The 5791-nt window shown below is 36.1% G+C and overlaps 1 long non-coding RNA gene across 1 annotated transcript; it reads right to left on the bottom strand.

The window, feature by feature from the left end:
• Positions 1-1628: 1628 nt before the first annotated feature.
• Positions 1629-5460, bottom strand: LOC114573883 (uncharacterized). The gene is made up of 3 exons (XR_003694982.1): positions 5368-5460; positions 3840-4005; positions 1629-2569 (listed from the first exon to the last, which is right to left on the bottom strand). It is a non-coding gene; the product is annotated as an uncharacterized LOC114573883 (long non-coding RNA).
• Positions 5461-5791: the final 331 nt, after the last annotated feature.

The following is a 5791-nucleotide window of genomic DNA, read 5'->3' as shown; positions in this document are numbered from 1 at the left end:
GAGCAACGCCCTGCCTGGTTAGTTTGCCTCTCTGGTTTTTAACCCCTGCCTGTTTTTTGAATAAACCTTTTATTTTGAATAAATAATAATAAATGTGAATGTAGAATGTATCTTGTGATGTTGTGAAGTTAATTCCCTTTCCCTCTTATTTTTCAGAGCTTAGCTAAATCGCCTATACATTATCAGAAGGCAGATAAAAGGAGCATGCCTTGTAGTGGTCTTAAATACGTGCTTTAATAAAATATTTTTTGTTAATATAACCATTTATGATGCTAAATGTTTCCCCACAGTTTTCCCTTCTTTGTTTTACCATTACATCACTGAAAGAGGAAGAGACATTCAGAGTTTATTTCTAAATGCCCAGTCATTCTCACACACACGCCCGCACGCACGCGCACACACGCACGCACTTACGCACGCACTTACGCACGCACCCACGCACACACACACACAAACAAACAAACACACACAGATGGCTTAGTGTCAGGTTGGTTCACTCTGGTGTGTACACGCTATCTATGTTAAACAGATTTACTACTCTTTTCATTTGTTCACTCAATCTCTCCATCCCCTTAATCCATTCTGTTTTAGTGTGCGAGTGAGCAGTGTTTACTTCATCTGACATGATAATGGACGCAGGTCTGTCCGCATAACAACCTTTAATAAAATGCATTTCATAAAACCTGTGGCGCAGTGGAATGAGCTGTAAACACTGTTAACAAACACTGTTAACAGTGACATTTATGCATCTCTTACAGTTGATATTGTTGCATGTTAGGAAACAATTATAATTCCAGCATAAGTAAAATAGGCATTGGTGATGGAGTCACATTTCTGGTCAAGTCAAATATTCCCTCTGGTTTTAACTGTGCTTCAGTCTCATCAAAGTACTGAGAGAAAGATGTGTTTGATGCTGTACAATGTTCACCACACTGTAAAACTTTTTACTGTAAATTTACAGTAATATACTGGCAGCAGCTTCGCCAGTAAACTACTGTTTATTTACAGTAAGCTTACTGTATTTTAAAACTACAGTACTTAACTGTAAACAGGTATACAGTTAATTACTGTATTACATTAATTTACAGTAATATACTGGCAGCAGCTTCACCAGTAAACTACTGTTTATTTACAGTAAGCATACTGTATTTTAAAACTACAGTACTTAACTGTAAACAAGTATACAGTTACTAACTGTATTTAAATTTACAGTAATATACTGGCAGCAGCTTCACCAGTAAACTACTGTTTATTTACAGTAGGCATACTGTATTTTAAATTGAAGGTGCTTTACTGTAAATACAGTTTCTTACTGTATTATTTGAATTTACTGTATTTTACTGGCAACTGCTTTGCCAATATTACACTGTAAATCTAAAAATATGTTCATGTTTTTTTAAATTACTGTAAATAAACATATTATTGAATTTGTTTTACATTTATACACTTGTGTTGGCAGCATAAAGAAATCCTATTATAAAAATCTCAGAATATTGCAGCTTTAAACTCTACCTTAGGGAAGACTGCAGAAAAATAATCAGTCCTAAATAACAATGAAAAAAAGGCAAGATTCAAAATGTAATTAACTCTTTATTTATACTGTAAATATCATGTGAGTATACGTACATCAGAGTTTGCAGTTTTGTGAACTGTATCAAAGCTGTAGCAGAAAAAGTTAACACCCGTTTTGGGGCGTGTTTGTGACATTGAACATACGCACCAGAAGATGCAATGGAAAATGTGTCCATCATTTTCGAACTAAATCATCTGAGGCAGACTGACCCCGAGCTACAAGGTTGTAAAAGCAAGAGGTCCATATGAAATCAAACTTGCATTAAGAAAAACATGTTTTATGTGCGATCCTATGGAGAAAAATTACACTACCCACAATCCTAAGCATAACAGCAATGTCTCATATTAGTCCAACTCGCTGTTACCATAGACATGTTAACCGCAAATGGCTAGAGCAAGCCTCTACCATTGAACATCTATGATAGTTTCTATACACAGTATTGTAACCAAGTATTGTTTTAAAAATGTTTTTTGTGCCGAATCAAATGTTTTATAATCACCAAAACTAGTAACCCATCTTGTAGCTGGTTGGCTCAGTTCCAGGGTTAAAACTCTATATATCAGCAATTTTTGAAACGTCAATGAAACACTTGAACTGGGGAAAAAAAGTTCCCGAACCACCGTAAAAAAGTGAGAAGTCACTGTTGAGCTCCATGCAGTCACACACTATTATATAGCCAGTCACAATCCCAATACACTACAAACAGGGAAACTGCTATATATAACTAAACTAAACAACACAAAATCAGTATTGGCCCTTTATCGGCATATATTGTTCATTGATGATCGACAAATGGTATCTGCACTTAAACAATACAATACTATGAGAAAAGATCAAACAAAGTCCCACTTGAAGTCGTTGAGCTTCCTGATTAGGGTGCAGACATGCGGGTTCACTGTTGATGGTTTCTTCTGGACCATCTTTCCAGTTTTTCTGCTGGGTGCCTGTCCACTGTATGCCTTTGATCCTCTCTCAGGATTAATCCCCATGCAGATTCTAAATGACAACGTAACAACATAAATGCTTTAGGTTAGTGAAGAAACGGTTAATTTTGTAGGAGAACATATAGACTTTCAGTGTTAAAGGAGCTACAGCTTAATTTGTATTTTTTTAGTATTATAGTAAGTAGTATTCAGCTACTAAACAAGTTTAAAAACTGTATATTATTTATACCAATGTATAAGTACACATTCCAAAGGAAAAAAATATTTTAAAGCTTAATACAATTATTATATTATAAGTTGACTTTTTTCATCCTTTATTTGGGGAGAACATTTCATGAACATAAGAGCTGTGTTTTTATAGTATTATTTTAGAAAACTTTAATGAGGAAAAATATTATTTTATTTTGAAATGTCACAAAATGTAACAATGCTGCTTGACGGTATACGCACAACCGGCACATACAAGTACTTCGCTAACTCAAGGCCGCGCCCCCTTTTGGGGGATAGAAAACAGACGGTCCCATAGAAGTCAATGCAATTTGACGTGTGTTTGGATCATAATTTTGACAAATGTGTGTGGATTTATTTCTTGTTAAACAGATGGTTTGTTTTATACACGTCTAATGTTTATATTGTGACCTTGCCTGAACCTGAGCATTCACGATACCTTAATAAACTAAGTTTGAACGCCGCTGGTCTGGCCTATAGCCTGGAGCCTGTCTGGTCTATAGCCTGGAGCCAAAGCCAAATCTATCAGGATCTACTTTAGGACATGGCAAGAGGACAAATCGAAGACCAGAGTTTTTGGATGTGTTGTTGATACAACAAACTACTCAGCAACCTTTCAGCATAGTTATTAATTCAAAACGGTTTGTTTAAAGTAAAAGTTTGTAGTGATTTACATTTCCTCTGTTGTTACGCTGTTGTCGTCTATGGGGAACGCAGGATTGTTTTCCCCTAAAAGTGGGCGTGAATCTGTTCAGAGACTTCCTATGACGTTGCGCCGGTTGTGCATATAGTTACAGGGCTGCCGCTACAGCGTGACGGGTGCTTACGGTAAAGCAGCCTATTGTGTGCTGCACATTGTACACCAAATGAGCTGCGCACAAGCAGACCTATGGTTTTGGTCTGGTTTCACCCAATCCAGATTTAGTGTCGCGAAAAGATGTCAAAGCCCTAAGTATTTTTATTATTTTTTACATTTTAGTAAATGTAAATGCTTGTAGTACATCAGCAGCTTTAGCTACTGAAATTCTAATCTCGGAGCACTTAATCAATAAAAAGTCAATCCAGGTGTGTAATATGTGTGGGAAATCTCCTACCTCTGAATGAACTCCAATGAGCATGCAGCATTGTCCTGGTGTTGCAGGTTAAAGTTGTAGAAAGTTGACATTAGAACAGCAAGCCCCAGCACAAAGGACACTCCCTCACTGACAACCTGGCCCTCCACGCTCACAAACCACCACTGATCAGTCAGCGAAGTTGGACCTGAAAAAAAATATGAATAGTTAATAGAAATGGCAACAATATGATTTCACTGTACATAAATTAATTTGATCTGAATTTATTTACATATCCACACGATTTGATTGTATGTCTTCATACGTATGGCTAAACAAAATATTAGTTTTATCTATGGCATTGTGGCTTTACCCAACAAATACTAACCCTGATGACTTTCCGTCAGTGTATTTTCCCCTATATCCCATGGTTTGTTAGGTGATGACAGCCTTTACTATAATGCACTGCAGAAAACCCTGTTTTTTATTGATTCTATCTAAATTAGAGATGCACTGATTACAACTTTCTAGGCCGATTCTGCTTTCCGATTTTCTCTGAGTTAGGCCAGCCGATACAGATTTTAGCCAATTCCGATTTCATTTTTTCTAACCACTTTACAGCACACACAAATATGTATTTTCTATCTTGTCTTTAATAGAAATTTTTTTGAAGAGATAATCGATCGCTATACAATAGAACTATATAAATTACTCCTGGTGTGGGAAATTCACACACATCTAAACTGTTAACTAAAGTTAGTTTTAGATGGGAAAAGGAGCAAATATGAAGCCACCGAGTTCACAATAGAACCGTTTCAAATGTTCGTTAATAAAAAAAAAAGTCCGCCAAAAGTGTTTTTGAAAAATACAAATATGAAGCCACACAACTGACAATAAAACCGTTCGAAAATAGATAGATAGCTAACACGTCAATATTATATCTTCGTTTGCACAAAAAAGTCCAATTATCTAAAGTTATAGTTTTAGAAGTAAACCCAAGCAAATAGGACTAAACAATGTTCATTAGCAAAAAAAAAAGTCCGCCTAAAGTTAAAAAAAAAAAATACAAATAAGAAGCCACAAAATTGACAATGCAACTGTTTGAAAATAGCTAGGTCAATATTATAACGCTCGCTTCTTTTGCACAAAAGTCTGTTATCTAGCTAAAGTTATAGTTTTAGGAGAAAACACAAGTAAATATGAGACCACAAAAAAGCCTGTAAGGTTACAGTAACTTCAGTTTAAGAAGAAAAAAAGAGCAAATACGAGATTCAGCAGGGTTGAGGATTTTGAGAAAATGTCTGTACAGTATAACGTTAGGCTCACTGAGGAAAATCTTCTAACGGTAGCTAGCTAACTAATTGTGTTAGTTGTAATGTTAGTGACCGTGACCTGTCAGCTAACATTAGCTAACAACATCAACTGATGCTTAACTTTACTAGCTAGCTAGCTAGCTTAACGTTAATGTTACTGAGTGATCTGCTGCCATTTATGACAAAAAATAAATCGATAAAACTATACTAATAACATTTCAAGGCATGCAGGCAAACAAAAAGATTTTGAAACTTACATAAATGTTGAAAAAACCGCTGAATCGCGTCCTCTTGCTGCAGCTGCTACTGTCCATGCGCTTTCCTTCTCAGAGACTGCGCATCACCGACCGAGTCCGTGAGAAAAAGTCACCGTGAGAAAAAGTGTCACGGATTTCTTGTGTCCTTCCCCCTCCCCCTCCCACACACACACACACACACACACACACACACACACACATACAAATAATAGACACTCTTTGCCGTAAGATATAGTCCTGTTATATGTTAAATATTTTCTCACCAATTTTTTAGCTGCTAATCACACATATTTTCCCTTAAAGCATAATTTGGAAAGAGTAGCAACAGCGAAATGTGCTGCATGTCTTAAAATAGACTGGTCAGAAAAATAAATATGTTCAAATTCAAAGTGTAATTCCCGCTTTTTTCTTTATTTTCCCGAGA

This window comes from Perca flavescens, chromosome 2 (assembly GCF_004354835.1).
Source record: "Perca flavescens isolate YP-PL-M2 chromosome 2, PFLA_1.0, whole genome shotgun sequence".
In the NCBI taxonomy this organism is placed as follows: domain Eukaryota; kingdom Metazoa; phylum Chordata; class Actinopteri; order Perciformes; family Percidae; genus Perca; species Perca flavescens.
Note: the sequence above shows the minus strand (reverse complement) of the source record. Positions and strands in the feature narration are given on the sequence as shown.